Source organism: Paramormyrops kingsleyae, chromosome 8 (assembly GCF_048594095.1).
Source record: "Paramormyrops kingsleyae isolate MSU_618 chromosome 8, PKINGS_0.4, whole genome shotgun sequence".
Taxonomy (NCBI): Eukaryota; Metazoa; Chordata; class Actinopteri; order Osteoglossiformes; family Mormyridae; genus Paramormyrops; species Paramormyrops kingsleyae.
Genome location: NC_132804.1, coordinates 20,702,095 through 20,722,096, shown reverse-complemented (window position 1 = coordinate 20,722,096; position 20,002 = coordinate 20,702,095). Strand labels below are relative to the sequence as shown.

At 42.8% G+C, this 20,002-nt stretch overlaps 1 long non-coding RNA gene across 1 annotated transcript; it reads left to right on the top strand.

Moving 5' to 3' along the window:
• The first annotated feature begins 388 nt into the window (after positions 1-388).
• On the top strand, positions 389-7,344 carry LOC140592200 (uncharacterized). Its single transcript, XR_011992488.1, has 4 exons — positions 389-756; positions 3,503-3,613; positions 5,866-5,997; positions 6,580-7,344. It is a non-coding gene; the product is annotated as an uncharacterized lncRNA (long non-coding RNA).
• The last annotated feature ends 12,658 nt before the right edge of the window (positions 7,345-20,002 follow it).

Below are 20,002 nucleotides of genomic sequence, written 5' to 3'. Positions count from 1 at the left end.
AATAATCCATATTTTGTAATACATGGCGTGGCCATGACACAACAAATATCCTGAACACTGACAGGAAGTTATGCACCTATACTTTGGCGCAAAACACTACTAATTACTCATCTATCCAAGGAAATGAAAAGTTCTACTTTGTTCAGGAATTACTTTGCTAATTTAATATGATAAGGATGCTTGGTGGATTTGGAAAGCCATGAAACATGACAGGATGTAGGTCTATTTTAATTCAAGTTGAATTTGCTGTCATCATAATTTGAGCCCTGCTGAGCGACAGCCCAGCAGGAAATGTTGTGAGCGAAACGTGAAGTATTTAATGATTAGCAGATGCTTATTTGAGGAGAAGCAGGGGGATAAAATGCACTGAAGTTTCATGGGCGTCTAAGTTGGCTTCCTGCTTTCGGAATGAGAGAGTGACAGATTCTTGGTCACCCGACCACTTAAAATTATTGAAGAGTGGCTGAATATCGCTGGAGAAGTGATCTGGCGACAGATAACGCCCAGGAAGAGGACAGCAGGTGGAGGAATAAGTGAAAATAAGCGTGGCTCCTTCAAGGTGTGGACGCCTTACTTTGAGGCCGAGAAGGTTTCACTTTGGACCTTTCTGGTTGCTTTGCTACCCTGCTTCTCTGTGTTTTGCTTCACCACTGGTCCCTGGAGAGTTCCGGAAATTACAGCTGAAGTTGGCCTAACTTGCTCTGCAATACTGCTGTGTCGACCGCGGCGCTGCTGAGAGGAAATCTGGGTCGACTGGTAAGAGGCCTCCATTAACGCCGCAAAACCATCAAATAATGGGCATAACAAAGCAATTCATCTGAATACCTGATAGCGATGGAAAGACAATATGCATCACAATGACCAGATCACTCCGGAAAGGCAGTCGTGTCTCTAATTGCGTCTGACCCCCTTCGCTTCAGACATAGGCGTCAAACTAAGAGTCTGCTCACTGATGCCCCTGCTGTAAGTGGTGCACTAGGTCAATTTTTCTCTGTTATGTTTTTTCACCCTTCGATTGTGGCCCAACTAAAACGTGTCTCCTTCACAGTGCGGACAGGTTACGAACACCATCTTTTAGAGCAAAGCTGTTTCCCTTTACAGCATTTTTCCCTGCCAGAGCCACAGGCAGATGCCAGTAACAGCCTGTCGATAAGTGAGGCTAAAAGCTGATTGGATTGATTTCTCTCTCCGCCACTTACTTTATATCTCTCTCTACCTCAAGGCCAATTCTTTCCCTTTTCATGTCTTCCCAAACCACGTCTGCAGATACACTTGTCATCCGTGATTGAGACTTGTCAGCTTGCCAGACAGCCGGAGTATCCGGGAGTCTCGTGAGCCCCGAACTGAAGCTCCCGAGGTCCAGAACAGGAACGGGAAAAACCTCCCGGATCTGCGGTTACTCTGAGAAATTAGGGGTCAGAGACATAGAGCTCATAATGTCAGACAGATGAAGCCTGCACCCATCGCCATCGCTGACAGCGGAGGGGAACAGCACGTCCTGTCCTTGAAATCTTGAATGAATCTTCTGGAAATCACTTTTAGCAATTTGGGCTGTCAGAGTTTTCAGTCTCACTGTTCCTTATTATGCTTGTTGCTGCTAAGGAATGGTTTATTTTTCTTACGTTCTAGACCTTCTCTTAAATCATTGAAGAGCAAATAAGCTGACATGATAAAGTAAAAATCTGTATGTGGCCCTGTTTTTTGTAAAATGTGATGAATTGTCATTTTAGTGACAAACAAATCAAAATTCATTTTTATGTAGTACATTACTATTTGAGCAAGCATTTTGGATTAATTATTATACTTCATTGGTAAGAAAATTTAATTAAGACATCTTTGAGCTCAGGAGTTGTTCCTTGTTTAATAATAATAGTATATTTCAATTCAAGTAGACTAGTTCAGATTATTATATGTCTATTATTATCATGAAGAGCTACAACAAAGAGTAAAAATAAAAATTTAGAAAAGGTCAACAAATGGTTTTTCTTTATAAATATTTCATTATTTTATACACAAATCTTCTGAAAGGAAATGTAGTGTTCATGGTCGGCACTGATACTCCGAGCAACAAAATTTCGATTTAACTCCATAAAAAAATGTCATTATATCTGATTCCTGGGTTCAGAAAGAGTAACAAAAACAGAGAGATTAATGAGATTCAGGGGGTTAGGGTTTACTCCTTCTGGCAGGCTAATGCGCATTTAATTAGAGTTGCGATCAAATTAAACTCCGCATAGCGGGATGAGTGTGCTACGTTGTTTGAATGTAATTTCGGCTTATGTTTAATGCGTTCCACACGGGCGTTAAAGACTCGGGCATGTAAACCGGGGCAGCAGACGGCCAGAGATGGAGGGGGGGCGACAGGAAAGTGCCTGAAACGAAGCAGGACCTCAGTCTGATGAACCAAAGGAAGCTAGAGGAGTCGTGACCAAGTCCTGGGAGGGTCACCAGGAAAAGTCCGAGATGGTTGACCTCAGGAGAGCTGCAGCAGGCCGGTATCAGCAGGCCCGGTATCAGCAGGCCGGTATCAGCAGGCCGGTATCAGCTTTGATGGACTGTTTGCTTGTTCATCAGAGCCGCTGAGCTGTCGCGGGTCGTTAAAGGCATCTCAGGCTGTCATTACTGCAAGGCTGTGACCTCCACAACAGTGACCAGCAGAACAAGCTGCATGCACATCTCAACACTCATTAATAAGTAATGAAAGCCTGCAGTAATTGGAGGAGTCTTCTTAGTTCTGTCTGCTGCTGAGGCATTAGACGATGGTGCTCTGTGTTTGATATAAAATAGAAGAAGAATATTGTTTTTTTTTATATTGGAAAATAGGAACTAGTTTCAGCGGCTAAGATGGGAACAGAGGGGTAGGTGTCGGCTCAGTGTCAGGCAGAGGCATTGCCATTCAGCAGCACACTTAGGTTCCTTTGAATAGAAGAATCTGTTGAGTAGAACCTGTAAAGTTTAGCTCAACGCACAAAGTCACAGTGGTAAATAATCATAGCCTACTGTTTAATGAGGATGTTAAACTGGCAGCTTGAGAGAGGCGTCACATATCGCTGATCTGTCCTGTGACGGGTAAGGCATTGTGTAAAAGTATGAAAATAAACCAAAATGTAACTCGAAATGAATAGAAAATGAGCAATGGAGCAGTTGAGATGAAACGGGAGGCAGCGTCTCAGCATCATGGAGGGTTAGAGTTCGGTCCTGGGGGGTTCTCGTTCCTAGGTATAGTGTGGGAGGCATTTCACAGAATCATGGAGTTCAGCTCCTAGAGGAAGGGGAGACTATCAGTCACCACATACCCCCCTCCCTCTCCCAAATGCAGCTGTGGGTAGAATGCCAACAATCAAACCTTTTACAGTCACCCTTCCAGTCTTTCATTTCTGATAATCATCTGTTAAAAAAAAAAGCTTGATTAACACTGATTTCAGTAATTACCCAATTGTACATGTGCTGTGATTGAGTTTTTAAAATAATGAATCATTTGCGCTGTTCCTTTTCCTTTCAGTTGTCAGTTTGGACCATCATCAAGTGGAAAGCGAGGTGGACAGAAAAGCAGGCTTTGCAGCTTCCTGGCAGACCCTGCGGAGCCGATAACAGGAAGATTAAGTGGCGCACGGTACTGTGCAAAAGTCTTATGCCGTCAAAGAAAATGTTTAAAGCTATTTATCTGGCTAGTAAGTGCATAAAAACACAATTAACATTTGAATATATGCAAAGGAACGGTAGCACAGTAAAATTTAACAGGAATTACTTTTGTTCTCCAAAAATTTTTTGATATCTAATTGGATGGCTAGATGAACACCGCTTCAGTTCCCAAGCCTCTCCTCAGGGGCACCTCAGCCATTCCATGAATTTATAAAATTTCACCACCAGCTCACTTAATTCATTAACTTAGAACTTTGCGAGGTATTCATTAGCCAAACATGTTAGGTTAGGGGTACAGCCAGTCAACAACAAACACAAAGGTATATTGGATAATTACTGTAAATACTAGGGTGACTTAATAAGAGATTTTTGAAATAGCTAAACTGACACACTTTGACCGACGTAAAATAATAATTTGACACCAACATAGAGATCATTTTAACATGGCAAACAGGCATGCTACAAAGGAAGGATAGAGAATTAATACTACAATTAACGAAGGAGATATAGCAGGAATCGCATAAATGTTCTTATGTGAAAGGCAAACCAGCAGAAGCCCTTTGCCATATTAGATATTTTACTCATGCTATTGTCTTGTTTTTTGCCTGCTGATCACAGTGAAATGATAGATAGATAGATAGATAGATAGATAGATAGATAGATAGATAGATAGATAGATAGATAGACGGATGGATGGATGGATGGATGGATGAGATGGATGGATGAGATGGTGTACCTTTGCACTTCAGGGAGAAATCAGAGGAAAACACATCAGGTGGAGCCTTACACATAATCTGTCTTTCCATTACTAAGAAGATTATATGAGGTCAATCCTTGAAACTATGGAGAAGAGAAAATATGCATTATCTGGAGGTAGCCTGGACCTGATGCTACGTGGCCACACTTTATATCTCATCGGTAACCACATTATCACGGCAGGAAGGCCTCTCATTGAAACAGCTGTGATCATTATAATCATTACAGAGAGCAGCACCGGCAGAGTCACCAAGCCTGCTGCACAACAGCTTGGATTTCATAGACGTGTGTATTTAACCTACAGGACGGGTGTGTCAATACCATTCATATTCCCCATAAGCCGCTGCCACTGGGGGCAGACATTAAAAGAGAAAATGAAATATAAAGTTATTTCTTTTCTTTCCATAAAAAATGTAGCAAAACCAAATGAACAGACCTGCCAGATTTTTCCAGTCGATTCTGTTTCTTTTTACAGCAAGACCATATTTTAAGGTTACTTGACTTATTTACATATGAAAGTAGTCTGAGAATTTCTCACTGGAACATAACAAATACAAGGACCTTTAACCTCCTGAGACCCCACCCATTCATTTATGTCCATTGTAGTGGACATTTTGTTTTTGCATCTATCTTTTCACTGATGTAAGGAAACATATTTATTTCTGTTGTACACTAAAGAGGGCATGCTGTCAAATTAAAAATAAAAATAAATTAGAAAAAATCTAAATTGTAAGATGTCTTATTTCCTCCAAAGACAAATATCCTAAAATTGAAGGACACTTTTTTCCTTGGGACTCATTCATCTGTTATTTATACTTGCAAATGTTGGAATATATGTGTTTATGTTCTAGGACACATTTCTTGTTTCAGCAAAAGGACAACATGTTAACCTCTCAAAAGTGAGATTTTTTTCCATGGGTTGGATCAAGTCAAACCTCTTGCTTTAGTCTGCAGGTCCATTTAATTAATCTTGCTTTGCATGTGCACACTGCATCACTGCCAGTTATCTTAGACTCCATAATGAAGATGAAACAGACTCAGCCTCTGCTGTCTGGCCCTGTCATCCAGTAATCAAGCTTCACGCCACATGGTCTGTTGTTCCCAAAGCATAATGTCAAAATTCACTAAATGACTGCAGTCGCTGTAATGGAAGGTGTGTGTCAGCACTTGAGTATGGTGTTTCAATGCTTCAAACCACTGTCCTCCAAAAATGCAAAACTATTCCAAATACTTCCTATATACTATCCTAAGGTGCATAAATATTTATGTGCATATATAATATAATGAATCTATTCCAATTGTAAACATCTGTTTACTTCTCATAGGAGGAAAGCAACATGCATAGATGGTTGGCATGTTGCACTCAGTACTGTTAGTTGTTACTGGATTATGCCACACAGGACACGTCTGCATGGGTAGCTTATTGTTTATTTGAGAGCAGTGTTCATTAACCATTCTGTCTGAAAGTCTGTGCAGCACAGTTGAGGAACAGAATGCCGAGTCAGCAGACAGTTCCCCTGACCAAGCGTTCCTGCGCTCATCTCTGACAACATGTGGCAGAGTCTGCCGCCAGCCTGCCAGCTGTCTCTCCTCTCCGCGGTAATAAAGACTCTCTTCCCACGCCTGCATCTTACATCTCTGGCACTGAGGCCTCCCTTTCTGATAGGTCCATTCCCACAAAGCATGAATGTGCCGTAGCCTTGATGACCTGGAGAATGACAGAACCGCCTGCCCTCTTACTCAAGTCTTTCAAAACCATCTTTAAATGAACCTATTACCTTTCAATCCCAGAATGCATTCCTCAGCTGATACAAGCTCGATTCCAAACATGGACACATGGCTGAGTACAGTATCTCTTTATTCTAGTTTTCACTCTTCCCTCCCTCTCATAATGCCTATTCATCCATCCAAACATGACTGCACCATTCAGATTCCCCTGACATCCGTTGTGCAGGTTAACATAGTAGGCATTGCAACAAGCCGGTGTGTCTCAGGAATTATCCTCAGGCGACCTGGGGCAGTAGATTGTGCAGGGAATGGTTTGGGGAATGATCTCTTCACTTGTCGCTGTATATAACCTTCATTTGGCTCAGTTCTGTCCTCTAATTTTTTTTTTACTGCTGCTACTTGGATGACAACCAATTCTGCCTCCATTTCCCTGCCTCCCGTGGTCCCACACAGGTTTCTTCCCGTATCACATCATACCTCGCCAATATCTCCACCTGGATGACTAACCACCATCTGCAACTCAACCTGTCCAAAAAGGAGATGTTTTTCATCCCCGCCTGTGATTCATCCCACCGCAAACTCGCCATCAACCTTGCTTTTGACCTCAGCGGGCTCATGTTTGATCTGTCCAAAAGAACGTGCCACCCCCCCTCACTATCCCATCCATTGGCTCAGCTCTTATTTATTTACAGACAGCAAAGAGCTTGATAACTCATCAGCCTTCAAGCATAAGCACAGCCTCAGAAATCAATCAAGCGCTGCTCCTAAACATTCAAAATTGTAGCAAGGTCTCAGGTGTTTCTTTCATTTCTCCCACATTTAAAAACTCCCCATTATTTCACGACTCCTTGATGGAAAATAATGAAGGAGAACACCTGGAAAAAATATTTCAGTAAAGGTACAATTCCAGAGGCTTGGTAGTGGTGCACAGGGCAGTGTGCAAACAGGACAGTCTTACCTCTTGAATGGCATCTCCTCTGGGTCCTGCCTGACAGGCTGGAAATCACACCCTCTCTGTTTTCCCGCTGCAGCCTCGCAGAACCAGAACAGATTTTTGTTCACTCCCAGGACTCCAGAGTCACTTCCACTCAGCTGCACTAAAAACCCCACCTGTCTGTACAGCACTTAATCCCAGAAGCCATGAAATTAGGACAAGGAGTGATATGTGATTGATTTTATTGTTCATCTGATAAACATTGTTTTTGAATGATTACAAAAGCTAGGTTTCCCAAACGAAATGGCTGGTATTGTCAGTTCCAAATAAAGAAATGCAATAAAAGAAAATTCTTACCATTACATGGCTATTTCTGCTTTAATGGCATTATACATGCCTACTGTATATACTTATATACATGCACACAGATATAAAATGATAATTATGTGATGTTATTTATAGTAGATACTATCATTAATACACTATTCTGACACATTGTTTGTAGAAGGTGCACAACCTGTGATGTCACTTTCAATAAACTTTTTTTTTTAATTAACGTCAAATCTTATAACTAAGAGCTGTTTCATAATTGGCTTTTCTGCAAAGCTTCTCACTGTGCATGTGCATAGCTTGAGTACGGAGGCGGGAATCAGTCAGTCTAATTAAGTGTAAGAACCTGTGATGATATCTGTAGTTCCTCTCCTATCTATCTAAGAAAAACACCATGACTGCAAGGCGCAGATTGGTCACAGTTTTCATGCGCCTTCCTGATTATTCTAGTGAGATTTTTCTTGATATGCTTCAGTCTTAAGCATTGATTACTTGTTATGTGGTTCGCTGATGTCTCATTTTTTCTTTTTACTTTTTAAACTTTTGATTCATCTAACAGTAATATAAAGATAAACTATTTGAAATTATTGTCAACCATGACATGGATGAAAGATTGCATGGATGGATGATTCTGAACTAGAAACAGAAGGTACAGCTTTAGATAGTAAAACCTTAACAGGCACTAAAATATCGAAGAGCTGTAAATATTTATCTGAATAAACATAGATCAGAGCAAAGTAAAACTAAAGTGTATTAAGGTCAAATGCAGGAAAGCATGCACACATGGAACTGTGTTCATTTTGTGTGTATGATTTATTTCAGAAAAAGATTATTGTTGCTTATAATTTTACACACCATAAAAATGCTGCCAACTCATTGTCAGTAACTTCATGAATAGTGGGGTAGTGATCGTGTGTATACTCTATACTGTATAGGTACGGCTGGGGTTGTTCATTTATAGACAGTGCTGGTCAACCCATTAGGCAAAATTAGGGTGCCATCTTCTGAGACGTGAAACTGGGCAGTGAAGTTTGCCTGCAGGGGCCTGGCACAGAGCATAGAGCTCCCTCATATTTTTCTGTAGGCTACTCTGTCCTTATGTCCACAGTGCAACGCACTGGAGCTGCATGCATCGCTTTGCTGTATCCTGGAACGGGCACTTGTATTCTGTCACGGATACCGAAAGACCTAAGAGAGAATACATTACGGCAGGAGATTCACAAGGTATAACTCGCCCTCAAAAATCTCCTGAGTACCTTTGTTGTTGTTCCAGCCACTTGCCTGTGTATTCAGTCAAAGACGGCTTTTAAGGAACAGCGGAGAAGCCTATAAAATAACCCCTATGTTCTAATCTGGCATTCATCACTTATGCACACCTCATATTCATGGACATGATCTTCAGTGATGTATATGAACCCTGCAGGTTTCCCCAGGGCTCAACAAGACAGCAATTAGGGCATCTTCAGGAGAACATGAGGCTGACAAGTGATCAGGATCGATTGATCTATCTCTATCTATCTATCCATCTATCCATCCATCCATCCATCCATCTTATCTATATATCTATCTGTAGCTTATAATTTCCAAGGAGGCTGCATTGTGTAATGCCCTACAGCTGGATACAGGAGCTGTGAAGCATATCACAACACTCTCCTACAACTGCCTACTGCATGTTCTTGGTTCACGATTTTTTTCCAGGACACATCCATAGCTGGGGACAGAAGGTATGCCTACTAGCCAGACCCAGTGACCTCCTAATCTAACCCCTAACCTGCACCTTAAACTCATTTCAACGCTACACTTGCAAAAACATTGGTCAGAATAGGAATGACCGTTGACATTCTGAAGATTCAGCTGCTTTTATTTACTCAGGGTTCTCCCTATAGAACATCACTTCCTGTCCAATGCTGTTGTTGTGGACCTGATCCGCACAGACACCCCCTAGTGGCAGAGATGCCAGACACTCCATTACAGAGTAGTTTTTTAGTTAATGACCCTCCCCCCAAACAGGATTTTTTTTTTAATTAAACCATTTAATTTATTCCCTTCACATTTTCCAGAGCTCTGCATTTTGTCTTTTCTGAAAAAGAAAATATCATTAATCTTTTTCAGTATGCAAATTCCTTCAATATGCAGGTTACACAATGGCAAGCGATTGTAAATGCTATACTTGTTTGTCGTGTTCAAGTTTTTCAATTTCTAGTTTAATTTTTGTGTTTTGTAGCTTTTTAAATTCTATTTCAGTCTCTGGTCTCCTTTTGTAAAGATGCCTCACAGTGTTTCGTCCCATGCTGAAAGCCATGGAAATATGCGGTCAGCGATTTTTTAGTAATGCTTCTCTGTGTCATTTTTTCCAGTAAGGATCCATTTAAATTCTTCTGTTTGCGATGATTATTTGCTCTTATGCTGTGAGCTCTGTAGCTCCCGTTTCTTCAGCTGATATGCCAGTGACTGTCCCATTTTAAGTGAATGCAGTCAAATCTAGATAATCACGCTCATTGAGAAGGTTGTTAACCACCCCTACGATTGCAGCTAAACTGTACTGGGAAGGTTTTGGTTGGTCAAGCTGGCTAGCTTAAAGAAGTTTATTAGCCTTCCATTGTGTTACAAAGCCTTCTGTCCTGGATTGAGGAAAACCGGTAACATTCTAACAAAATTTGTTAGATACTGTATCTAACAGCTGCTATAGTCTTGATGATTAAAAATAAATAAGGTATGAGGTTGCAGTGAATTAAGAGGACTGGAGAAACACAGGTTGGTGTGGTGAATCTGGCTTGCTGCTGTTTCACGCCACCGGGCAGAAGCAGGATATAATCCAAACCGCATGGGTCCGCAGATGCATCCTGCCATTTGTGGGCCGTGCAGGTTAGCAGAACCCCTCGATGTGCAAATGCCTCTGGACATCTAAGCACCATCAGCAGCTAGGCGCACTCCTTCACAGCCCCGCCATTTCCACAAGTGAACGGCATCGTTCAGGGGGATAGCACTGCGTGCCATGAGGCTACAGAACGCAGGCAGTAAGTTCATTTGGCCGAGGTTGGCCTACAGAGTCAGACGGATTTCAATCCAAGCAGGCGGCTGCTTCTGCTGCATCCAGGATGAAGGGTCACCAGCAGGCAATTCACAAGCTGTATGGAATGCAATCGAGTCAGAATGGATAGCAATCTCACATTCGACCTACAGCGTCCTGAAGAATTTTGGCTGTTCTCATAGGAAATGAGGACATCAAGTTAAACTTCTTCTTAAATTCAAATTTATCATCCAGCTTGATTTATAGTTTGATCTGCAGGTTTTGCCTTGTCATTGTCTGATGAAAACTCTGTATGTCCAATTTTAGATTTTTGTGACTATTTACTATAAATATATTATTATATACTATAAATATGCCCATTCTCTTCTGCCACTGTTTCACATCTAATTCACCATCCATTAAACTAGTATTGATGTTTGTAATAGGTAACATTTGCATTCATGATGCTTGTTTGCATGGGTTACTTTATACCACTAATTTTAACTATGACATTGATAGCTCACTAACTAACATTGTAGTTAATTGTGAATATAATAGCACAAAAAATATCTGGGGGGGGGTTGAAACTTGCTCCTCTCAAGGGTGCCCGCCATCATGTGCCCCCTCCCCTCAGGGATGTTCAGGCTACAGTCCCACGTTTGACCAGCAACTGGACCCCAGTGCCTAGCAGCCTTGCTTTAGAAAAGAGGGACATCCATCCCCCATTTTTTATTTATTTACAGATTTGTATCAAGTGCTCCCTGATTAAAATGTCTGCGTCAGGCAGTCCATCTCCTGCCACTACCCACCCCCGCACCCGCCCCCTCACACATTCTCCCCCCAATATACAGCCCTGCATTTCAATGCTGTGGTTCAAGAGGAATGAGCAGCAGCATTTACGGGACCAGGGCTGATGATGGCCTTGGTGAAAAATAGCATCAGAGTCGATTCCATGAGGAATGCCGCGACCCAATTACAACTTATCGATTTAGCAGACGCTTTTATCCAAAGTGACGCATAATTGAAATCAGTGTCAGACAGAGCCTGGAGCAGTTGGGGGTGAAGGGCCTCGTTCAAGTGCTCGATGCTGAAATCACTCTTCTGACTCCGTGATTTGAACCAGCGACCTTCTGATCACAGGCACAATATCCGAACCTGCTGAGTCCCCCCATGGCCCCTATGAAGCAAAACCGTGAAACTGCTCCTTACCTGCCCAAGTCGTGGAGAGCTGAGAGCACAAACGTGGACTTTCAGATAAACAGGCAGGGCTGCTTCTGTACTTCCTTCACAGTTTCCTGGTATAAATGGCAATAATGGATCAGAGGAGGATTAAAAGTTGAATAATACAGGAAGATGACTGAAATAAATGATTTTAGACTTTGTCAGTAATGGGATTTTTTGAAAGCTAACCATGTAGCCATGTTATTCCCCCTGGCATTTAAAAGACAGTGTCTGCTTGTCACTTTTCTCCTCCCCTCTGTGCCCCCGGGGATATTACAGAATCTAATTCTGAAGGAAAATGAATTTTTGCCACATTTATCTTTTGGAAATTAATTAATGATGACTTTGCCTTAATTAAACCACCCCAAATACTCCATTCAATTAAATGCCCCAATGTTGGGTCAAGCCTCTTGTGGCCATGTGTGGAATTACCACTTTTTTTTTTTTTACTCAATCATTTAAGAAGCATTGATAATTCCCTGCACAGTGACATACGCTGTAAAAATATATTTCATTGTTTTCCAAATTTAAATGAATTCCATAATCTAACTATATGGGTATACTAATTCATACTTGTCACCCTCACAAGGCACCATCTTTAAAAATAGCACACGGACACTGGACACCGTTCAGAAGGCCTGGCCACTGCCCTGAGTCCTACGTGAACGCTTGCCCTTCCTGCAACCTCCCTCCTCTACAGGGTTTACCTCGGGATAAGCGGATGCTCGGCCAGACCGGCTCTGAGACCGGTGTTCCTGCCCACGCATTCTTCCCCTGCTGAAAGCCTCCTCTGACGGCAGGCTCAGAGCTTATCCGCCGTAATTCTCAGCATCTTGACTTTCTTTTCGATAATCAGCGGATCAGATAATGAATTTATCCAGCCTGGAAAAGCACAATATTATTTGTAATATTTCAAATTGAGCTTAGGGTGCTTTTTAATTAAAAAATCGAGTTTCAAACTGCCCAAAACTTCAGATAACACAGGAAAGGGACTTGTCCATCTATTACAGCTTCTGTGTGACGATCGATCTGAACTGGTAAAAATGATTATTAATGGGACCGCGGGCTACAAAGCTGAACTGTTTTGAGTGATGAAAGACTTGACTGAATTCTTCTTCTACGTATCATAGGCAGAAACATGCCCGCAAGTGCCGGAGAAGGTCAGATTTTCATGAAAAAGAGTCAATCTGCATTGGAGAGAATCAAGTCTGAAGAGTTAAAGATGGGTTGGATAAAGTCAGGTTCGGAATAAAGAAGAAATCTGGATAAGAATGAACCGAGTCTGGATCCAAATTTTAAGCTGCAACATGCTCAGGCATCTGCGACGATGGAGGCCGTGCCTTTGATGGATCCTTAGTGCTACAAAACTTCATTAGCTTACAATGCCATCAGCATCAGAGTTAGCCTCCTCACCAAAGCTCCGCACAAGCTGAATTTTACATTTACTGTATATTCGTTTATTTGGCAGATCTGTTCTTTCAAAGTGATGTACATGTGAGGCAGATCTAGATCACAAGCCTATAGTTGTCAAGAAGCCAGCTTAGGGACTGTTAGACTGAACATCCAATGAGTAACCAGTAACGAGTGTTTGCAGTAGAGCAAAAGCTATACAAAAAATCATCAGAATCCAACATCAGAAAGGCTAGTCAAAATCAAAACACTTCAGTTCCCGTTAGAAGGACTGTAGAGAGGTGTAGCATGAACTTATTCTGGCTGATTGAATACCAAATGTGTGGTTGCATTTTATATCGTCTGTAGTGGTTTCACATGCTGGTAGCACAGTCCGTAAAGAACAACAGTAATGTAATGGGCAGACAAAAAGGTGAGCTGTGTATTCTGATAAAGCCTGATCGCCCTGATCTTATACAAAGTAAATCTGCAAGACTGATAAATAGCTGAAAGGATAGCTGACTGTCTTACATTACTTTTAGCTTCCTAGAAACATTGTGCCTGTCAATGTCAATGAGCGAACTGGACAGTGATGGAGTGTTGAATGGTTGGACTGGCAGGGAAGACAAGAAGCTTGGTCTTCTTGGTTCAGTTGGAGTTGGTGATCCCTAATTTTGGCTGCCGGTGAGGTGAGATACAGAGAAATCCAAGCCTAGATTGTGGCATCCTCTGGAGGGAAAGTCAGCAGGAGTTGGAAGCTGTCTGTGTAGGAGGTGACTGGATGATAGGACCTTGACAGATAAGGTACTAGGAGAAAAGGAGACGACCAAGGATTAAACCTTGAAGCACCCCAGTTGTTACTCGATACCTCTGATGTCAAGTGGAGAGAAGGTGGACATGGGGGTTATGGTAGTTCACCGTGTTAAAGGTTGCAGATTGATCCATCAAATTGAGAACAGATGACCTAAATGCAGCTGTTGTAGATTGCAGCTTGTCCACAATCTGGAAAGCAATCTCAGTGGAGCACCCAACTTTAAAACTAGACTGATGAGAATTCAAAACGTTATTCCGTGCGAGAAATGTCAGAAACTTGATTGAGGGTGTTTGAGATCAAAGGAAACAAAAACAGGAAACAAGAGAAATGTGGTTTTTGAAAAGGCACCTGTATCACACAACCTATAAAAATGGTTTTAGGATTGTTTTTAAAGAAATTAAAATGAAGAAAGTAAGAAATAAAACACAACTGCTCTTTGAAATTCTGACAAAGATGTATTAAGGCAAAATTTCAGAAGGCAGATGGTGTTCTGTGTAGCTCAGCAGAACATACGAGATGAAGGAAATAAACTTCCAACTAACAGGAGGAAGTCAAGCAACCTCTGAGGAGAAATGGTGGAGAGAAAAAAAACCAGCATAATGTTGTCATTCAGATTAGCGAGGAGCAATCTGTATGAATGCCACTTATATGGGCTAGAATGTGTCCTGTGCACATGGAGTCCTGCTCAAGGGGGAAGGCACAATGGAAAAAGGCATAAGGTGAGAGTGGGAGTGCTGGTAAGCATGAGCAGGCCATGTCATGCCTGGAGCTTAGCTACTTAACTTGACGTGTTTGAAATTAGCAAACCATAAGTAATACTACACAGCGGTTAAGCCATTGAAACTAAATCACCTGTGAGGTACTTTCGAAGGGATGCCTAACCTTATCCTTAGAAGCACGCTGGCCATTTAAGAAAGGGGCACATTAGCAGCATACAATCCCTCGAAAGTGGGGGAATGGATCGCGGGCAACACACGGCCAGCCGCGGAGATGAGCGTGACGTGAGAACTACTGAGAATGGCGACTGTCATTCAAGGACTTATGTAAATGGTTTTCTTCGAGCGCATGGATGAGGGTACTGTAATGTGACAAGGACAGGCCAGGGGCACGTTAAAGAAGCCTTAAATTTACTTAATCTAAATGCAAATAGCAACAGCTGTGAAAAGTCTTATTAGGATTACTTGGCATTACCACAACAGAATGTCAAAACCCTCCCCTTTGGAGATGTCTTACCTGCTTCATAAGGATATCTCCCAATGGGAGATCAATTGTAATACCATGTACCCATACGTATGCTACACGTGGATAATCCAGCCCATGTACTGTACCTACTTACAGAATTGGCTATTACTATTGGCTATTGGGACAATGTTTACTAATGTTTTCACAACTGTTTTCATAAACCAATAAGCTGTGAACAGAAATGTGCGATATTTGAACATTAATTCCTTTAGATATTAGAAGAAGAGGTGCAGGGGCGTCTTCAAACAGAATGAATCGTCATTGATTTGTGGAACATTCCACTCCCCAACTTCTTATGAAGCTACAGAGCACAGTTGCTTATGTACTATATGACAGCCAGTGACTAATGAGAGGGCCCTCTCAGCACGCACGCACGCACGCACCACGCACGCACGCACGCACGCAGAGACTATCATGTCCTGTCTATCACGCCAACCAAACCTGTCAGTTATGGGTGGCAGTCTTATCAACGGGCCAGTGTCTATGCAGGTGTTTGTGATAACCTTTAGGTCAGCTGTTCAAACCCAGGTGTAAGGACTCTTCAGCCAATCAGTCCTCTAATTAGTGACCTAATTAGGGAGTTGCAGCAAAAACCTGCATACACACCGGCCCTTTGCGGATAAAATTGGCCACCCCTACGCTAGGCCATCATTTTCTGAAGGGGCACTGACTAAGCAAACTACTGGTGTCCCCCCACCCCCTCACAGTTCACGGCAAAGTGAACTTGGCAGATGAAACTTGCCTGGGGTGCCATAGTAAAACAGGTTGGCCGCTCAGCGCTGCTCAGTAAGTCATTCCTCACTGTATAAAAATAAAAGAAAAAGTATTTAACCAAATATTTTACAGGTAATCAGTGCTGATAGAGGGAAACTTGGGGGGGGGGGTGTTCAGGTGATTGGACTGTAATGATAACTGTGCGTGAAGGACTCCCTACTCCAGTGAGTAACCAGTGACGCGTGCGATTGTAATACCACAGCCGCATGGTGTAAACAGCACTCAAGAAAATCCCACAGGCGGGATCTTTCCCTTTTGATCAGTGGCGCAGATAGTTAGCAGAGTACAGAAATAGCCGGATTCTGCCCCTCCCGCTAGAACTCTGCTCTGATGGAGTAATAAATGGCCCAAATAATCATCCCCGTCAGTTGTGAGCCTTTCAGAGGACTGGGTCCAAACGAGGCCAACGAATGATTTCCTCAGCAGAGGTAAACAAGACAGGTGAAAAAAGCAGGGCATGCTAACGAGCCGCCCAAGTTGGCACTGGGCAGCTGTCGCAGTGGCATCGGTACTGCCCGTCTCTCTCAGCCCTGAGGTTCTAGCACTGGGGACAGACATGAATTTACATAAGGAAAACTGGAGCCCCCCCCCCCCTGCCTCCCATCCTCTGTCCGTTGGCTGTGAATTATTCAAGCCTAGCCGGCCCATGGGAGCAGTTAACTGGTGATAAAGCGGGTGGCATCGCGGCAGGGAGAGAGAATCTCATTTCCCCAGAGCAGTGGGTGCTGCGGCTGACTGCGGGCTGCAGAGGTGCTTCCCTCAGAGGCCACATTCTGCCGCATCTTCCACCAACAGCTCCATTATGGACAAAAACAACATTATACATAGGAGATACAAAGCGCCTTCGCCAGCAAGGCCTCTGCGTTCTTATCTAAGGTGAATACAAGTGAAACAGCGGCGCAGTCCCAAGACCTGCTGAGAGTTGTTATAACTCGCCTCAGGGAATCCAGAGAGTGACGCCTTTTTTTTTTTTTTTGTTTTTCTCATGGTAACGACGCTGTTCAGTTCCTTCGACGTAGAGCGGCTATGCGCTAAGCTGGACTTGCAGGCATGCAGGTGATGGCATTTGTGCATTGCATTTTTTAATTTAACATTCAGGTCAAAGCACTGTGTCCAAAGGGAAAATATACAGATGCTCCCCAGGTTACGACGGTCTTTGTTACGATATTTCGGCTTTATGACAGGTACGATGATTCAATAAATTACATGAGCTATTCAACAATGTGTAAATGGTTTTGCCCAACTGGAGGATAATGTAAGTGTTCTAAGCATGTTTAAGGTAGGCGAGGCTATGATGTTTGTTAGGGTAGGTGTACTATACTAAAACGCAAACACAAAACAATATTCTCACCTTATGATAGGTTTATCGGAATGTAACCCCATCGTAACCTGGGGAGCGACTAAATTTACGAATGCAGACTAAATTTTAAAAAATCATGGAAATGTGATTTTTAATATCTAATAACGTGAGTAGCAGCTGCTACCTGAATAAAATGTAAATATATAGACTGAATCTTCCTGAAATCTGAACCTTCCTGACTGAAAATTCCCCGCAGAGAGAATAGACTGAGTGGAAATTCATACAAATTCTGTCCAACAAGGGAAAGTCACCAGGCTGAGAGAAGGTTGTCATCGTCAGGCGTCTCCAGCTCGCAACGTCGGGATCATAAGGTGTAAATATAAAATGGCCACTCCTCCCATGTGATGCGTGAAACTATATTGTGCAGAGGTCCTGGGGGCTTCAGCTCTAAGCAGTAACCCGATTTTGTTGTGGCGTCCCTGGGGCCACACTCACAGACCACACCCAAGAGAGCTGCTGCTGCCACTTATCTGCCAGATGCTGCTGGTAACGCAGGGAGCAGTACTACAACACAACTATTTTTGCCCTCTGAAACAGGAAATGATGAATCAAGAAACGAGAACAGCAACTTGCTACCATCATCCATAGAAGGGAGTTCTGAGACCACACCTGCCCTAAATCCAGCATCGTCTTGCTTTGAGCAGGGACTCGGGACAAAAATCAATAACTCCCACGACATACAGCTTGGCAGGATTTTATGTCCTCTGATCTCCTGGATTGCCTTGCGGCCCTGGGGATGCAGTTCTGATAACCAATGATGAGCAGATAATAGGAGGCACTAAGTGAAGTGACCACCTGTACGAGGGACAACGGCGTCTCAAGGCTCCAGTAAAGGCGTAAGGGTTCGTAGTCCTTCCCTTTCCCTTCCTGTTAAGTACTCTGGGAGGTCGGGACCAGGCTGAGCTCAATACCCTTAAATGACATCAACTATGAAATTATAAGAGCAGAAATGCAGTGGCAAATGTGCAATAATTTCATAGGAGGCCTCTGGGGAACCAGGAACCTCAGAGTCAGGAAGACAGAAATCTAATGTTTACATTGACCTACACAGAGTCAGAGCCACAGCATGTCCTGTGAGCGAGTGCATCTCAGCTCACATATGTGCATACAATGGAACAAATGTAATTAGCGTGTTTCTTACCCGAGACACACATTTAATTCATCTACCAGCTGTACGTTTCACTGGAATAGCAGAGGTTACAGCCCACACTCCATGCTTTGATCTCGGAGGATCTGTTTGCTATGGATCAAGGAAGAAGCAGAGTTTCTGTTCAAGACTTATGAACATTAATGAGGTTTCATTTTGCACTGAACACACACTCATTTGGTTTTGCACAAACCATCCACCAGATAAATTCCCCTTATAGGGACAGCACCTGTGACTCCATCCAGCATCCCCATGGGGCATGACAGAAGCAGCACAGATGTGTGACTTCTCAGCACCGAGGCTGTCGTCATCCATCTCTGGGCAGATTACAAAAAAAAATGGAAAAAAAAAAAACTCAGACCACTCAGAGGTGAGTCTGTTTACTTTACACTGACTTCCAAAGACAATGGACAACTTTGCACGGTGAGGCAGCAGAAATTCAGGTCATCAAAGTGGAAAGAGTTCCGGCTCATTGACTTGAATCCAGAGCAGGACGAAGACGGAAATTCTCAGTCCCTCCCCCAGAAAGGAGCGTTGTCCACTGGCCGCAGAGCGACAGCTGCGCCGATGAACGGCTACGTCTTGCCTGCAGTCAGGGAGATGATCATCCGACAGCAGGAGCACAGGCAGACAGCTGGGCATTTTGGGAGGGGTCCTTCGCTTCACAAAACACAGGGATATTACATACGGTGAATTACAGGCCGTAGGAAGCGAGTGGGAGGGGGCTGCATTTCATGAAGTGAGATTTTAACGTTGACAAAAGGCATAATCTGAATAGGTCTTAAAAAGGGCATATAACTGAAGAAAATGCAATTGTTCAGGCGTATATATAATTCATATAATGTTTTCCAAATAAACAGCTAGACATGCATGCATCAGTTTCATGGGTATCAGCTAAGCAACTGCGGAACACAAAAATAATTTCAGTACTTCCAAGATGTTGAAGTTCCTTAACATCATTTTTCAAAATAAAAGAAGCCTTTATCTGGCCATGAACCCAATTACAGGCAAGCATTTCCCTTCTTGTCACATAACCCACGTCCTGATCTCCACAGGGCCAGGCAGGCCGGCCTTCGCCGTGCTGTGACCTCGCTCCGTGATTCAGCCGCTCACTCTGAGACCCCGAGGTAGGACTGAAATTTCAGCTATGCTCATCCACCCTAAGCAGGACTTTTAAGGACCTCCACCTTTGCCGCACTATCCAAGATTCTCACTTACCGCCCGATTCCAAGTGTTATATTATTAATAATTAAAAAGACAGACTGCTTGAAAGAATTGTTGAAGGTGAAAGCGATCTTTTCTTGTTTGGGATATTTGCAGTTCATTTAGCACCATCTAGTGGACACTTTGATTTACTGCACTTTAATAAGCAACTATAAGATGATATTTCAACAAACAGCCTACCTCCTTTACTGCAACAGGCAGCGTACAAACTCATTCTTTGGCAGTTCTGGTTTGCTTCTCTCTGAAGGAATTTGTATTATCATCGAAAGCCCCCTTTCATGAACTAAAATCTGCATTTTAAAAATGTACAGGAGCAACTCCAAATCAAAGCAAGAACAGTTTAAAAGTCACTTAACAGTTAACAGATGCTTTTGTGCAAAGTGACATACAGGTGAGGAAAGCTCGGGATCAGAACACAGAACGTAGGGCAA